The sequence below is a fragment of the Abrus precatorius genome, unplaced genomic scaffold (genome assembly GCF_003935025.1).
Source record: "Abrus precatorius isolate BTA unplaced genomic scaffold, Abrus_2018 Scaffold2, whole genome shotgun sequence".
NCBI lineage: Eukaryota > Viridiplantae > Streptophyta > Magnoliopsida > Fabales > Fabaceae > Abrus > Abrus precatorius.
This window is the reverse complement of record NW_020874362.1, coordinates 17,121,365-17,140,559: the sequence shown is the minus strand read 5'-3', so window position 1 is coordinate 17,140,559 and position 19,195 is coordinate 17,121,365. Positions and strand designations below refer to the sequence as shown.

Genomic DNA, 19,195 nt, shown 5'->3' with positions numbered 1-19,195 from the left:
TCTCCAAAGTCGTTTGGGTGTATGATTGAAGGTTGGAATCATGTTTGGTGCGTTTGAAGGTAACTTTTGATGACTAGGGTTTCAATTTCGTCCCTCTTCTCTGTTTTCTCAATTCTCTTTGGTTTCTCATAGAATTCTTCCATGTATTTAGGACAAAATTTGTGTAGGGCACGTTTCCATATTCGGTTTGTATTGTGGGTCTTCAATCTGAAGTAAAGGGGGACTCTACCCTATCTTATTTTTGTTTTGAACCCTTTATTTGCCATAGGTTGCAATGTGATTGAGATAGAATGTAGGAATAGGCGTGTTTTGAGAGAAGATTCTTGATTGACCATGATGAAATGAATATTGGACGTGTGTGATGAAATGGCTTGACTGTGATAAGATTTTGATGGAAATTGGGTGTTTGAAAGCAATGTAATTGAATGTGGGCACCCGTGCCATGTGTAAGAATGAAAATTATGGTGTGATTGAAAATGTAGAGGATTGTATATGGTTACATGTCATTGATTGATATCGAATAATATAAAATGGGTGAAAATAATGTGTTAACGGCATGTTACGATTGTGTTGGAATATGTTGGAAAACTATGAATGGTTCAGCGATACACTGGGAGGTGGAAGATAGGGAGAAATAACTTGGGGAAGAGAGAGTGTTGGTGACACCAACAGTGAGTGCAGATGCACCACAGGCCACACACTTTCCTCCTGACTCAGCCTTTGACTACATCTTTGCTTGGGGGGCTTAGTATCGCACATGTTGTATCTGTGGAGCAGGAGCTATTCGGCGACCATCCATGGTATGAACTGAGTAAGTCCTTGAGGTTGACGGCATCAAAAACCTATGATCACAATGTCACAGTGAGCGTGGCTAACGTGCAGTGAGCGCACATGTGTGTGTGCGTGTGAATTGCTTGATGGTGAAATGAGCGCACTTGTGTATGAATGAGAATGTAATACTTAAATTATTGCTTTGTGTTTGCTGAGGAATGATATGAATTATGTTGGAAATGTGTTGAAGTATGCCAGGTGAATCTCTATGCTTATGTGTGTGTTTGATAATGTAGAGTATTCACCCTTACGTTTATTTTTCAGGCGACCAAGACGATCAGTACCGGACTCAGTGAACAGGAGGGATGAAATTGTTATAAGATTTAGGAAATTGATTTTTGAAATTTGATGTAATTATTTTGGTCCTGTAGCACTTATTTGATGCAAACTTGTAACCCTTCCTTTTTTTGAAATACTTTATTGAACTATGAATGGGAATTAATTAAATGAAATTTGATTTACTCCCATTTGTTGCAAAAATTTACTTATTTAGAAAATTTAAACTAAGGCGTTACAGTGCTTTGATGGAAGGCTAAACCTTCTATTCAATCCGTGGAATTCAAACACTGTAATTCTAATTTGAGTTTTGGACCAAATTGCTCCGAGTTTGTTCCATTTTCCTTTAACCTCAGATTTGTGTATTGCGATCGTGATTAACTTTTCTTCTGTTAGGATTCAAATTAGTATTCGATTGATATTCTAATTTAATAATTAATTCAAATTAGGTTAAATGATAATTTGATTTAATCCATGATCTAGTTCAATTAAGTTATTTGATTGAATTAATAATTGAATTGGATAAACGTTCAAATTCATATTAAAATCTTTAGATACCGTGATAATTAGAGTTATACACATTTACTATTTTGTGAATTGATATTTCTTAATTTATTTTTACTCAATTTTATTTTGTTCATAATTTAATTTAATTTGCAGATTTTGAGCCCCAAAAACTTAATCTCAACGTGTCTCACTTGTAACACCTTAATTTAATTTCCAAATATTTTCCAAGTGAATCAATTTCCCAATAAATGATAATAATAATTTCATTCAAATAATTTTCATAAAGTATTTTAAAATAAGGGAGAGTTATAAATTTGCATCAAAATAAACACTACATAACTAATTTAAATGCATCGCAATTTTTTCAAAAATAATTTCTTAAGTCCTATAGCAGTTTCATCCCTTCCATTCATTAAGTTTGGTACTGATCATCTTGGTCACATGAAAAATAAATATAAGAGTGAGTACTCTACACTATCTCAAACACAGAAGCATAGAGACTCACCTTGCACATTCCACGCATTTCTAAAATAATTCAAATCATGCATTTAACAAACACAAATTAGTACTTTCAAACATTTCACATACAGGTGCGCTCAATGCACCTTCAATCATTCCACATACAAGCATACACGTGTGTTCACTACACCTTTACCACGCTCACTATGGCATTGTGATCACAGTTTTCCTGATACTCTCAACTTCAGGGACTTACTTAGTTTCATACCATAGATGGTCGCCGATTAGCTCCCGCCTCACCGATACAACGTGTGCGGTCACAGGTGTGCGAACAAAATCATTGGTTTTAACGCAACTAGTATGCCCTTTGTTTCTTCTTTCTTCGCATCTGGGAAAGAAGCATGGGCTTCCTCGTTAATAAGCATGGTAGTGCTGAAATTGTGTTCATGAGTGTGTGCATCGATGCATGGTCGTGCATTATCAAGAAGCAAGGGCATGTTAGAGGGAGCAAGGGCATGCTGGTATAAGCACGGTCGTGTTTCTATTGCAGTAGGGGCGTGCTCATCAATAAGCATAGGTGTGCCTGTAAAATCAGCCATGTATGTGCTTCTATTCTGCGATCCTTATAATTTCTTTCCACTTCTAAAGGTGATGGCATTGCATTGCTCCCTTGAATTAGGTCCAGGCTGAGATGGTAGTGTTCTCATCACTCTTTGACCCAAAAGGTTCGTAATTTACTCCAATTATGCACTCATCTTATAAGATTTGGCCTGTATTTCATATTTGACCTCTGCGAACTTCTTATCAATTTTCTCAACATATGGGTGATGAATCCACATTTTATTGGATTTTTACTTGTCTTTTTAGTGCTCTTTAATAGGAAAAGTAGACTTAGGGAGTGTAAATAGCATAGAAACATCATTTTAGTCAAATATCATAGGTTTCTTAATTTTTACTTAATTTACATTGATTTACGTAGATATAATTTGTACTTTTGATCATTTGAATAATTGTGCAAGAATTTTTAGGCTTATTTCATGGATTTCTAGCCTTTGAGAAATTTTAAGTTGAAAGTAACCACTTTGGATTCCATAGTGGACACTACAACAAGCTAGATCCAGAGGGTAAACCAAAGTGATCACTTTGATTCTATAGTAGACACTACAGAGACTCCAATTTGAAGAGGTGTTGTGCGTAGCCACTTTGAGTCCATAGTAGACATTATAGAGAAGGCCAAAAATCACCCAGACTTGCGCTTAGCTACTATGAACCCAAATTGGACACTCCAGAGAAAGCCAATTTCACCCAGTCTTGCGCGTAACCACTATGAGTTCAAAGTGAACACTCGAGAGAGGGTCAATAGCAAGGGACACCTGCACGTAGCCACTATGAAACCATAGTAGTTACTATGGGCGACGACTATTGCACTATAAATAGGATTTTAGAAATTAGGTAAGCAACTTTTTGATACCTTAAGATTTCTTATTAATTTAGGAACGCTTGCAGAGCTTAGGTCATCCTTGGGTGACAGCCATGGACCAAATCTAGGGTTTGATTTCCATTTTCTTCCTAGCTTTCTTTAATTCTTGCATTGATGTTGGTAATTTCCTTCTATTTTCATTTGATAATTGTAAGACCCATCCTCATGGAGGGCTAAACTCTTTTGTAATCCCTAGAGAATTCATTTAGACTCTTGAATTCCTGGGTTTTGAATGTTAATATAATTCCTTTCCTTTCATGAATTTCTTCTTTCTAATCTCTAGAATTGAATTAATGAGTGAATGAGGGGAGCATTGCGTAATGAACCCTAATTTGTTTTAATGAAATTCTAAATTTGAATTGCTTAATTCTTATTTAATTGTAAGATTGCGTAATCAAGGAATGAGATATTGGAGTTTATTGGATTGCTTAATTCATATGAAAACATAAGGTTGATTTTTGCTTGTTAAATTAACCTAATTCTGGGAGGAAAAGAAGAGTATTAAAATTTTGAGAGGAATGAGGATAGAGTTCATATGAATGAACCAGGGATTACTACTTTTTATTGATTGAACTTTATAATTCTGCTTCTTGTTCTTAATTTCAACCTTGGAACTACACAAACCCCCCTTAATTAATTGCTTTTGTAATTAATGTTTCTAACATGTTTAATGCATATTCTCAACCATTATCGTTGGAGTCGACCTAGGTTAGCACCCTGTATTACATTATTTTCTGTTTATATTTTGATGAGGATTCGCGACAAATTTCTTTACATCAGTTGGTCCAACTTAGATTCAAGCTCTGTCATCCTCTTATCAGAGTAATTTTGTTCTTGAAAGTCGGACTGAGATCTAGGGGCTTCTTTCTCCTCTGGTCTTGCTCCTTGATTTTGTATATGGGGAGGGCGATAAACACATGAATTTTGGCTTCCAAAGCCATTCCCCCAAAAGTTAAGAGGATTACCCCGCCATCCTGAGTTGTGATTGCCCATAAAATTTGCCTCCTCTTGCTTAAATTTTGGGCTTGCAGGAGCTCTTACAAGTTGGTCTTGAGCCTTTATTAAAGATTCTAGGTGTTTTCCAAGGGCTGCCATTCGGTTCATTAGTGGACTACTTCTCTGTTCCTGGTAGATTGGGATAGTCTCTTTTCTCTTAATGTCATAAGAGTTAGCGGTGTGCCACTAGCTGCTAGCAAATGTCATCTCATTTATTAGCTTGTATGCATCATCTGGATCTTTTCTTATGAAGGACCCTTCTGCTGCAGCATCAATTATAGTCCTGGTGGTAATTGACAGGCCACTGTAAAATATTTGTACATGTCTCCATATCGAAAAATCATGATGAGGACACCTTCTCAAAAGCTCTCCAAATCACTCTCATGCCTTAAATAAGGATTCTGCTTCAAATTGTTGGAAGCAACATATCTCCGTCATGAGTTTTAAGAATCTTGATGGAGGAAAGTATTTTCTCAAGAATTGTTGAGTGAGATCCTCCGAAGTTGTGATGGAGTTGGCTGGGAGTGAGGTGAACCAAGCATTCACCTTTTTAAATACCTAGAATGGGAAAATATGGAGTCAAATGGCATCATTGGAGACTTCATTGTATTTAATAGTATCAGTCAATCGTAGGAACTTTGTCAGATTGAGATTGAGATCTTCATTAGGCATGCCTTCAAATTGTTAGTTTCAATTCAAAATTGTTGGCCTCCACATTAGGGACTGTGATGCTTCCAGTAATGTCTTTAGCAGTGGATGTCATGTATTCTTGAACTGATCTTCTTCCCTATGTCATTCTTTGCTCTCTTACTTCCTTTCTTTGTCTACGCTTTGTTCTCTCAATCTTCGGATCAAATAAATAAGTTGTAGAGCACTTAAAACAAGTGAGTATACACTAGAAAGAATAAAATTATAAAATGAAAAAATTAAAATAAAATAAAAACGAAAATTATAAAATATAAAAAAATAAAAAATTTAATAATAAACAAAACAAAATTAAAATAAAGCAAAACACAAATTGCTCAAATCAATTAAATTTGAGATTTTCTTAATATTGAAAAAGCAATCCCCGACAACAGCGCCAAAAATTTGTTCGGAGGGCAAGTGTACCCATCGAAAAGTAATAAAGGGTTTTTAAATTAAGTTCCCAAAATATCGTTCCACAAAGATTGATTTTCAATTACTAAGAATTTCTTAATTCAATTATTTGAGTTTCAAAGATACGAGATTAATTAAAACAAGAATTTATAAAAAAAATTATAAAACTAAGAGCAAGGAATACAATGCACATCTTAGTTAAACTTAACGGAGAGAAACTTAGGGCGTATGGGTTTTCTCATTCAATCCTTTATGTTATTTTTTTGTTTAACTCTAAATCCAATTTTCTTGTGATTACCAATTATGAATACGAATACTGTTAATACCCAATGGTCATGCAAGATATCAATTTAAAAACGCTGAAGAAACCTATAAACTTGTTAATTTAATAACAATTGAAAGAAAAAGATTGGTTTGATCCACCTAATCCTTTGTCTCATTTTAACCGATGTACGGTTACCTGACGATATAATTAATTAGGATTAAGAAAGAAGCGCAATAGGATAAAATCTAATCACATAATGGAAATTAAATTTAGATTCAAACATCAAAACCCCACAAATTTATGAACAATAGTTCTCATAGCCCTGGTTATGAACTTAGTTATTCATGTTAAAAGAAATAGCTAAAACAATCATAAACAAAGCCATAATAAAAAGAAATAGCAAACTAGAGTGTGAGATGAGTTCTCGGTCTTCAAGTACGATCACTCGAAGCTCCAAGTCCTACCAAGAGTATGTCAAAGATCCCGTGCAAGAGAGATGAGATGAGAGGTGTATCGAAAAGCCAAAGACAAGATGTCAAAACGGTGTCCACGCGGGATGCCTCAGGTCTATCTTTTTATAGGGTTTAAAAATCCTATAAACTCTTCATAATTGGGCTTCCCGCAGATAAGCACGGTCGTGCAAGGCCTAGCATGACCGTACATAGGCTTGAAGCACCCTCGTGCTTATTGAAAGGGTCTGAGTGTGTTGACTGCTGCGAAGCTTTATTCTTCCATCAATTTGGGCCCAAAATCTATTTGTAGCCTCTTTATACCAAACTACACAATTAATATAAAAATTAGTGTAAACTCCAAATAAAATAAAGGTTAAATATGAATATATGGTATGTAAAAAAGGCCCTAATTACAGACTTATCACCTCCATAGCCAGATTCATGTCCCAAAACTCCTCAATCAACTCCATCTCTTTCACCATCATTGCCGCCATGTGCAATGACTTCCTGCTTAATGCGTCAACCACCACATTTGCCTTGCCAGGATGGTAAGACAATGTGAAGTCATAAGACAATGTGAAGTCATAGTCGTTGAGGAATTTCATCCATCTCCTTTGCCACATGTTCAACTCCCTCTGATCAAATAGGTATTTCAAACTCCTGTGGTCACTGAACACTTCAAATCTTGCTCCATAAAGGTAGTGTCTCCACACCTTAAAAGCAAAAACCACCGTGGCTAACTCCAAGTCATGCGTCGAGTAGTTGACTTCATGGGGACGCAATTGCCTTGAGACGTCGGCAATCACCCACCTGTCTTGAATCAAAATGCACTCGAGTCTATGCCCAGACATATCACAATATACATCAAACTTCCGCTCTGGGTCAGGCAGAACTAACATAGGTGCTGAGGTTAACTTCCCCTTCAGCTCTAAGAAACTAGTTTCACATCCTTTGCTCCACTTAAACTCCTTCCCCTTACAGGTCAACTTCGTCAAGGGTAAAGCTATTTTAGAAAATCTTTCAATGAATTTCTTATAATAGCTCGCCAGTCCTAGAAAACTACAGATCTTCGTCATATTTGTTGGTCTCGACCATCGGGCTACCACTTTCACTTTCGCAGGATCTACCATGATTCTATCCTTCGACACCACATGCCCCAAAAACTGAATCTGGGACAACCAGAATTTACACTTGGAGAATTTTGCATACAACTATCGCTCCCTTAAAATTTGCAAAATAATCCTTAAGTGCTCGGTGTGCTCTTCCTGAGTCTTCAAATAAATCAGGATGTCATTAATGAACACCACCACAAACTTATGCAAAAACTCGTGGAAGATTATGTTCATGGAGTCTATGAACACAACAAGCGCATTGGTCACTCCAAACGGCATTACCAAGTACTCGTAGTGACCATAATGCGTCCTGAAAGCCGTATTAGGTACATCCTCATCCTTCACCCTAATCTAATGGTACCCCTATCTCAAGTCAATCTTCGAAAAGACTGCGACTCCCCTCAACTGATCCATCAAATCTTCAATTCTGGGAAAAGGGTACTTGTTCTTTATTGTTAATTTATTTAACTCCCTATAGTCCACACACATCCTCATACTCCTATCTTTCTTCTTCACGAAAAGCACTAGTACTCCCCATGGTGACACACTTGGTTTTACCAACCGCTTTTGTAACAAATCCTCCATTTGCTTCTTAACCTCCGCTAACTCTACCGGTGACATCTTATATGGTGTCACAAAAATTGGGCTTGCTCTCGAAATAAGGTCAATCGTGAACTCTATCTCCCTCTCAAGCAGCAACTCTGAGACATCTTTAGGGAAAACTTCCAAGAAGTCCCTCACCACTGGGATATACTTAAGCTCCACTCCTCTTTTGGCTTTTATTGAGAACATGACCATAAAGGCCTTAACATTCACCGTGTTCTCCTACGCACCTTGACTCAAAAGCCTAGGAATTCTCAAAGTTGACGCACCAAAAATCAAGGTCTTCTCTCTGCAACCTAGCAAAACATGGTTGGCAGCTAACCAATGCATCCCCAAAAAGTCACATCTAATTTGGAGAGAGACAAACAGATTAGGTCAACCTCAAAGTCCCTACTGTGCACTATCACGGAACACCCTAGACATACCTAAGAGGTTACGACCGATTTACCCATAGGAGTAGTCACCACAATATTGCACGACAATTCTATCACAGACAGACCCAAACACTTTAGACAATCCACAGAAATAAAAGAGTGCGTAGCACCCGAGTCAAACAAAACATCCAACAATTTGTCCTTTATAACACATTTACCTCGAATCAACTCCTCAAACTATGAAGCTTTTGCTCTCCTCATGGTAAACACCCTTCCAAAAATGCTCGGCTTTGGTCCCGTACTTGGCCTTGTGCCTCCTCTCGACTCAAGTCTCTGATTCGTGCTCGCATTGTCGCTCTTCTTAGGAGTTTCCCAGCACACATTGGCAGTGTGCCATAACTTTCCGCAGTTACCACAGTTGGTCCTTGGTTGTGGGCAATCTCTCAACATGTGTAGTCCTCCACACCTGAAGCACCAAATTGACCCTCTAAAAGAGCCTAAACCTGAGCCACTCCCACTGCTCCTCTCCTAAGATAAAGTCCCTATGGACTGAGAATGGCTCGAATATGGCCCCTTCAAAAACCTAGAGGGTCTTTTGTCCTGCCTCATTGGACCACTTCCCCTAGTGTCCATAGTCTTGTCCTTTGAATTCGCTTCAAAAATTCTGCACTTGCTCACCAGAGTGAGCAAGTCAGTTAGCTAGAACACACTGACTGCAACTCAGATTTCTGGCCTCAACCCATGATCAAACTGAGCACACAAGTCTTCCTTCCCATCCTCATGCTGATAGTGAGGCCAGTACTTCATCAATTCTTGAAACTTTGTAGCACATTCCCTCACAATCATACTCCTTTGCTTCAGCTCAAAGAACTCTCGAGCCTTCTACATCTTCAAGTCCCAAGGAAAGTAATTCCCTAGTAAGCTCGCCTTGAATGCTTCCTATTGAATATAGCCACCCTCTTGTGACAAAGTCTAACTGGTAAACCTCTATCATTCTTCTGTCTCTCCACATAGCATGTATGTGGCTTAGGTTACCTTGTGCTTCTCCCTACACTCCATTGCATGGAAGATCTTCTCTACGTCTGCCACCTACCTCTGCACTCCTTCAGGGTCAAACTTGCCCTCAAACTTCAGAGGATTGTGCCTAGTGAAGGCAGATATTCCCCTATACTCAGCTGGTTCTCCACCTTGGTTATGCACCAAGGCTTCTAGAACTTGGGTCATCTACTCTAGAATGTCATTGGTGATCCCTGCTCCTCTACCTCTACCAACCATTCTAACCATAGTCTAGCAAATAATTCAACAAACTACATTCTAACACGTTAGATCAATAACAACATTTATAATTTAGGCAAACAAAACACATCAACACATAGCTTGGACGATTCAGCCCTAATACCCCAGTCTGGTTTGGATGAATTGCTCTGATGCCAAAATTGTAACACCTTAATTTAATTTTCAAATATTTTCCAAATGAATCAATTTCACAATAAATGATAATAATAATTTCATTCAAATGATTTCCATAAAGTATTTCAAAACAAGGGAAGGTTACAAATTTGCATCAAAACAAATGCTACGGGACTAATTTAAATACATCACAATTTTTTCAAAAATAATTTTCTAAGTCCTATAGCAGTTTCATCCCTCCCATTCACTGAGTCAAGTGCTGATCATCTTGGTCACCTGAAAAATAAATGCAAGGGTGAGTACTCTACACTATCACAAACACACAAGCATAGAGACTCACCTTCCACATTCCACGCATTTCTAACATAATTCAAATCATGCATTGAATAAACACAAATTAGTACTTTCAAACATTTCACATACGGGTGCGCTCACTGCACCTTCAATCATTTCACATACAAGCATACATGTGTGCTCACTACACGTTTTACCACGCTCACTGTGGCACTATGATCACAGTTTTCCTTATGCTTTCAACCTCAAGGACTTACTCAGTTTTACACCATGGATTGTCGGCAGTTAGCCCCCACCTCATAGATACGTGTGCAATCACGGGTCACTTAGCAAATATGTTAGTCAGAGGCCGAGTCAAGAGGAGAGTGTGTGGCCTATGGTGCACCCACACTCACTGTTGGTGTTACCACCACCCTCTCTTCCCCGAGGTATTTTTACCGCTCTCATCTTCTACACCCTCAGTATATCGCTATAACTATTCATAGTTTTCAACATTTCACAATCACAATCACAATCGCACTCATATTTTTTGTGCCATTTCCACACATAATTGTTTATATTCCCAATCACATCATAGTATTCATTTTCATCAAATGACACGTCAACACATATTCAATCACATTATAACACACAAATATTCATTTAACATGTGGATTATTTCATGACCATCTAGTATAGTAGTATTGAAAAGTTTTTTATATAAAAAATTTATTTAATAATCTTGAATTCATCTTGTTTACACTCAATAGTGATTATTATAATAGAAATGAACTATGATTCTACATAAATTTTATTCAAGAGTTTTCTAACATATGCAATATTACATAGGATAAGTTTATACGTAGTAAAGTTTCATAGAAAATTGTAGCGCTTAATTGTGTTAATGCATTGAATTCTGTAAATTTAATAAAATTTTGTTACGTATAATTCATTATCATGTACAATATTGTATAAATTAGAAAAATTATTTTATCTAAAATATTAGAAATTTTAAATTATTGTAATGGATCATTGCCTATATTTTAGTTATATCTTACAGCTTGGTAATTACTTATAAGTAATTAGAATAAATATAAGTATTTTAGATCGTAGATATACTTATAAAGTGAGTATATCTATTGCTATTATAATTGTCCTTATTCGGATGTTTATTTTTTTTATTATTAAAACTCTATGTAATTTTATTTTATTTTAAAAAATGATGAATAAGTCGTGGATTAATATACCTTAAATTACTCTTCAGTGTATGAAAGGATTAAATAAAATTATTAAACAAAGTCGTGGATTAATATAGCATTGCACAATATTTTACTGGTCCAGTGTATGTGTAAATGCATATGCCTATTATATGAAATAATACATAACGATCCTAGAAATAGGCTCTCGAGTCTTCTCTCTCGGTTGAAAATCTCTATTCTATTGTTCTTTCAGCTGCAATGCCCATCATATAGTGTAAGAGGTTTGTTGAAAGTTGGGGATCAACTATTGTCGATGAATAATCTATTGACTTAGGCCAACAATGCTCAAGGCCCATTTACCTTATAACAATTCCTCTCGTGCTAAAAGTCTCTAATTTATTAACCAAAAAAAAGTCTCTCATACCACGGACAAATAAATTCCCATAATTCAATAACGGTTGCGTTCTCTAGGAACATATCCCATAAGCACTTATGCTTGAGAGCATGTTTGTATAACGTCGCTAACTCCATCTCCATCTCACAAGATGTCTTGAGAAGTCCTTTTGATTCCGCACAAACACACGCTTATCTTTCCATCTGCTGCAAGAAGAAAGGATCAATCTTTCTTCCAAATTTCTTTAGTGAATTTTGATTTTTATTCATAATATCTGTAAAAAAATAAATGTTGTCTTAAAGTTTGTTAAAAGCTTCTATAGTCATCAGGTAGATTTGATTAAATAAATTTTAAAAATTTTATTTTTTTTATAATAATTTTATATATTTATTTTTTATTTCTAAAAAAAATTTATCCATTAGATAAATTCAACTTTAGCTAATAAATTCTAGTCTATTAAACTACTAAATTTTATCCACCAAATATTAAGACCGATATTGAACAATTCTAAATGAGATGATAATTGGCTCAAACTATTTTCATATAATTGATCATTATTTAAATTATTATTATAATTAATTTATTTGAATAATTATTTTTTTAATTTAATATATCTACTCAATTGTACTTGAGTTTATAATGATTAAATTTTGATAAAAAAAAGTCTAAAAACAATAAAATAATTTTCGTGACATAAGACGGGAGAAAAAGGAAAAATATTTTTTTTAGTTATTATAAAGATTAAAATAAAATAAAATAAATCTAAAACTCAATTTAAAATAAAAAGTAAAAATAAAAGAAAGGTAAAAGAGAAAATTAAAATAAAAAATAAAATTTTAGATTAAAATAAACAAAAAAAAGTTACCAAACCTAATCAAAATAAAATAAAAAACACATTGTATCATTTTAATATTAACTTTTAACGTGACTTAAGAATATACAATAAAAATTTATATATAATAATATTTATTAAAATTTAATTGATCTAACAAATTAATACTATTAATATTATAATTTTATTAAAATTGTATTATTTATTAATTTTTCATTATATATGGTTAGACAAACAGTAATAAAATTAATTTTTTTATTTAGTATAATAAACAGAAAGTTGACTGACGTATTACTATGTGGCACACACGAAAATATGAATGATCATTAATATTGAGACGGTGTCTCTCTTTATTGGCCTCCTCTGATAATGTAGCATAATGCCAAGCCGCCCGAGGCCATCGGATTTAATATTATTTTATATTATTAATTATTTGTAATTAAGAAATATTTTTTTTTAGTTTAGTACAATTTTAATATTAAATGATAATAATTTAAGAAAATAAATATTAAAATATTTATTTAATATTCTAAAAAAAATTTCTATTAATTTAAAATAAAAAGTATATAATTTCAAATAAATGAACAAATAATATTCAATATTCATTCTAGTAAATTAGTATAAATTATGTCTTTTAATGTTTAAAGAACTACATTAGTAATTTGGTATAAAAAATTTTAAAATATTAAAATTTACACTGGTAAATTTTATTTTAAAAATTAATAATTTCAATAATTTTTTATAGTTTGAATTTCATAAAAGATATTAAAGTAAAGTATATATACTTAAATAAATAATTATTATTTTTATTACTGACTGTAAGGGATAAATTTATAAATATGTAAAAGAACAATAATAAATTAATTGTTATATATATATATACACACACACATGTGCATAATTAACTAAGTATTTTTTTATTTAACTAAAAATTATTATGCTTTTATTGCTATCAGTTCAAAAAATTAAAAAACAAGTTACCATCGAAATATAAAAAGTTAAAAATACAAAAGAACAAAAGCCATATAGATAAAATAATAAAAATACTTTAATATTATATATAGATAATAAAATTAAAATAATAAATATTATTTTGTGTATAAGCAATTTTTTAAATATATAACTAGTAATAAAAATGATAATTTAACATAATATGTAATTGTATAGAATATTTAAATCATTAGAATTATACTTATAGTCACGTACGATTTGTTGTACTGATAATAGCAAGTTATGCATATAATAAAATAAGAGAAATATTAAACCCCATTATTCGGATATTACTTACGAAAGTAACAATAATTTTTTTTTATGATTTTCATATATTTTTTAATATAATTTTCATAAAAATATTTATTAATTTATAAAATATTTGTATAATTCTAAAAATATGAAAAAAAAATCTAACTATTAAAATTAAATATGTTCTTTAATTTACTTTTTGACTTTAAAAAAATATTTTCATTTTCTCTTTTATTAAATTTAATTTATTTTAAGCTTTATGTTTTATTTTTATTATTTTATATGAAAAATTAAAATAAAAATAATTTCATAGAAATAGAAAATATAAAATTAAATAATACAAGGACATGAAAACGAAATATTTAGTAAAAACATATATTTTTTAAAATGTGTATTTAAAAGTATACATTCAGAAAATTTGAACATATTTTATGAAATGCTTCTATATAGTATATATGTATAAATAATTTTGATAATTTTTAGAAAATGAATTATTTATAATATTTTAACACAGCTGTTAAAAAAAGAAAAGAAAAGATAAGTAGTTGTAGGCTGTCACCGTTTACTGTGATAGTGAGGCATGTCCAACGTGCGCCCTTTGCCTACCGTCGAAATGATCCACTTGTCCCAAAGCAACCCATTATTGAATATTGACTGTACCCCACACTTCTCTTTCATTTTCTCTTTCCAAGATTCTTTTAGGATTGACCTTCTAGAAATATTCCTTTTCGGACACTCCCCCTTCTTTTTATATTGATTTTATCACATATTTGCAAGCAATTTAGTTCTTATCCGTTTGGTTTGAATAAAAAGAAACACACACAAAAAAAAAAATGCAGATAATAATGTATTTTTTATTTGGTTGAAAGAAATATTGGAAGTAAAAGTTTTACATTTTCCTATTTTTCTTCAATTTAAATTTAATTTTTTATTCTCTCACTTTTTATTCAGCCTGTCAAATAAAAAGTTAAAGTGAATATATATATATATATATATATATATAATTTATTACTAATTTTAAATTAATTATATTTAAAAATAATTTAACGAAATTAAAATAAAATAAAATATCACTTTCTTACTTAATCATTTTTCACTTTGAAATAATTTTATCAACTAAAAAAGTAACATTGTTAAAATACTATTAAATAGAGCTGTTTTTATGTTGAAATCAAACTGAAGTCACTCAATTTAAAGGTAATTATTGGGTAAAAATTTAAATTTACTTTTGTTCGACTATAATCTTGAATTATTTGGGTGACAGATTGATCATATTTAAAGACCTTGATCACCAATAACTTGTAATTAAAACCATCGTTCACCCCTACTAAGGGTTATGCTTTTTTCCTCTTTCTTAACCTTTTTTTTTCTTCTTATTCTTTTTCTTTTTTTTCCTTCTTTCACACATCTCTATTGTCTCGATTAATACATGAGAACAAATGCATTGTAATGCAGAAAACAGAGAAGAAGTGCAATTAGAGGCGAAGAATTGCGGTGCAGTGCAATAGATAACATGGACCAATGAAAGGAAAAATAGGTATTAAGGTAGCAACTAGCGAGGGGCATTCTAGAAAGGAAAAAGAGTAGAGGAAAGATGTAGAGAGAGAGGGTGGTTGGATATGAGATTAGGTATAAGAAGTGAAGGGATTATGGTTTTTTAAAAAAAAATCTTCTCTTGTATATGCATCCTTAGGCGAGGCGAGTATTGTTGGATTGAATTTAACCAACCTGCACCCCACGCGAATGAACTCAATTCAAATTATTAATTTATATTCTCTTTTATCCGATTTCATCCACCCAATTTTGATTTTAGTTGTTTCAAGTCTTTAAAATTCAGACAAGTCTCGTAAATTGTCTAGCCATACTATTAATAAGTATTTGTCTTCACTTAATTTTGAAAGGTTGGATATTAATTTTAAGTCATCATTCACTATGGAAAGATAAATGATTGACTAGCGTAAATCTAAATATCCTGGACAAAATCTATGTTATGAAAAAAATACAAGGTAGTAGATATTTTAAACTAATTTTTAAATAAATAGTCACTTTTGTCTCTAAAATTATACACTTTTTTTTTTTTAAATATAGCATTAGTCTTAAAATCATTGTCATTTATATTAATCTTTTTTGTTAAGTGGTATTAAAAAACAATAAATTAATGAAATGATACATTAAATGATAATATAGATTTTATCACGAAGGACAAAATAATGTTGTAATTGAGTACATGTATTTTTACCTATTTACGATGTCCTAATTTTTAAAACTTGGATTTTTCACTGCAAAATAATTGTTTCATGCTTTGAAACTTTTTTTTTTTTTGTAATTTTTGTGGTTGTATAATCACAATTAAGGGCTATCCATGAGCATTGATCAAAGTTGGTTGGAAAAGTTATATATGCAACAACTATAAGAGGTATAAACCCTAAATCATTGTTTTTCAATTAAATCAATATATAGTGGAAGTTTTTTAGGGTTAACCAATTTGAAAAAAAGTAGGAAAAAAAAGGGGAGGTAAATTTTGTTTTCTTAAAATGTTTCTCTTTTTCTTATTTAAAAATATTTAAATGTATGATGGATAGGGTTGGAAGAAAATCACAATTGTTTACACTTATTCACCCTCAAATTCAATGACTATGTCCAATCTTTGAGACAATCACGAATTTTATTGTTAATCAAAGTTACGAATTATACCTTATAACTTAAGTGTATAAACTCCAACCTTCAAAGCTATTCAACCCTAAGTATTCTTTTAAATACCTCTTTAACAAAATACAAAACACTAAAACATATTTGGTTTCCTTTTAAAAAAATCAGTTTTCTGATTTAAAAAAAGAAAACAAACATACTCTTAAGTGTTTATCTTTTTCTGTAAATGTGTTTTCTCTTCATAAAGTTTAGCAAAATATATTCTTTAAGTACAACCACTTTGTCCATTAGATGCATCAAATAACTTTTTGTGATTTTCTTGACGTGTTTAACACCTGCTTTTTGTATTACCTATACTAGGGTACTTCTTATGTTCTTGACTTGATTTACTTTTTGACGTTATAATTAGAGAAAAATACATAGAACCTCTTTTGTCTTTTTTACATAATCATATCTTTGTTTTTCTTAATGTGTACTTCATCTTTTTTGGTTAACTTCTATGATATTTTTTATATTGATAATTTGAGAATTTGCATGACTAAGCAAATAGTCTGTTATCTATTATTAATTGCTTTAACAATCTTTAAATTATTTTGTATACGGTCAATCTTTCATCATTTATTAGATGGTAAGTTATCCTATATGTACTTGCATTATCCGTTAGATGGTACTAAAACACTTGAACAAAATAATCAGTCTTTTTAAATAGTTTATCTAAGATATAATATTTTTCATCTATCAAAACTCAGATTTCCTATCTTTTCATAATAACAAAGACTTATACTCAGACTAAATGATTAGCAGATAACAAATAACATTTGTGTAAGTTACAGATAATAGACAATTTATTATTGAAACTAAAAATTATATTTTATTCGTATAATTACTTTAAGATAAAAAGAAATGTGTACAAGTTTTATCCTCTCTTATCATTATTACTAATTTAAAAAAACAAAAAAAACCTTAGAAGCTTATGCTATCATTGTCAATCAAAGATAAGTAATTCCAAATGATTAACTAAAACATGAGATTGTTACAAATAAATTATTGTTGAGCAACACGTTGTTCAAGTTGAACAACAATATCCTCAATTTGAGTAACTTTAAAGTTTACTGGCTAAGGTTAATAATGGTTGATGGACAATGTAAAACAAGAAAGAGGTAAAAAAAAATGTGCATACGCCTTTTGTATTTTTTATACAAAGATTGTAATAATTAAATGATAACTAAAAAGAAATAAAAGATTAAGTTGAGGTCATAACAACAAATTACATAAAAAAATTTTGATAGGTTTTATGAGACCAAAACTAAAAGGAATAAAATAAAAAAGGGATGGTATAAAAAGAAGAGTGAAAAAAAAAAGTGTTTCAACAAACTTTTTTTTTAATAATAAAGACCATTAGAAGATACTTTTGCCATTATTATTAATTTTATTAATATTAAAATTTAATTTTTATATTTATTAATTTTGTGTAGATAAGAATTAAGAAATATAAACGGATAAATCTAAACAAATTTAACTTGACGGGTTCAACTTGTCATATCCGGTTTAACCCCTTTTAAAAATGATTATTAATTAATTAGTTCGGTGAATGTTAAACTCTTAACTCACTTCACTAAATTAGAATTAGATGAGTGAGTAGAATCAATTTAAAAAGTTATATAAAAAAAGTAATGTTTTCATCGTGTGAGACTGCTTATAAACCACAGTACATATGCATTGATAACTATTTTTCTACAATTCATTTATTGTTAATTCCGTAGTGTTTTAAGATTTATTGATAAAAATTAGAAAAAAATATTAGTAACAAGTAATTTTTATCCTAGCAATTTTTATCTCCACCAAACAATACATAAGTTTAATATATTTATTTTTGGGTGAAACACGTAAGTTTAATATTAAAGCATTGCTAATAAACATCTTAAAAGTATTAATAAAATATAAATAATATTTTTATTTAAAAAATGGTAATATTACATTGAAAATGTTCTTTATATTTTTTTTAATTTTTATAATCAGTACAATTATAATAATGTTATTTATAATCAAGAGTTTGGATAGCTCTTATAATTTTTTATTTACCCTCTCCCTATCATTAATAGATCATTATTATTTTTAATCTTTACCTGCCTGCCCCTAAATTATTCTTTAACAATGATAAGCATTATTCTTCATAACTTTTAATAGCTGAAAATATATATATATTTTTTAAAAAGACACGTCTAAGCTTTTATCCTTAAAAACAATGACAACGAAGCTTAAATATGTCTTTTAATTATCTTTAATTTTTTTATATTTTGATTTTAATTCTTCATTTTTCTAAATTCAATACTTTTAGTCTTTATTATAATGTAACTAATTAAAAAAAATATCATATTTCAATTTTTAATCACATGTCATCATTTTATTGTTCCACGTCATTAAAAAAAACTAAAATTACCGAATTTAAAAAATAAAAATCTAAAATAAAAATTTTTAAAGAATCAAAATTATAATTTTATAAAAATATATTTAAATTTAATAATAATAATAATAATAATAATTGTGGCAGTGTTACGAGGGTATAAACTTTTTTTGAATATACATGTTGGGGCAAACCACGAAACCATCACATGGCCAATTGGCCACCGATGCTGTTTGTCATTAGCGTCAGTTTTACCCATCACTGAATACGTTGTTTCTTCACTCTTGCACCTCTTAACTACTTTAGACCCCACAGCCATTCGTTATCAATATTTTAAGG

General features: G+C 31.2%; 1 non-coding gene across 1 annotated transcript; it reads left to right on the top strand.

Annotated features, from left to right (window-relative positions):
• The first annotated feature begins 4,886 nt into the window (after nt 1-4,886).
• Nucleotides 4,887-4,993, top strand: LOC113860263. Its single transcript, XR_003503718.1, has one exon. It is a non-coding gene; the product is annotated as a small nucleolar RNA R71 (small nucleolar RNA).
• The last annotated feature ends 14,202 nt before the right edge of the window (nt 4,994-19,195 follow it).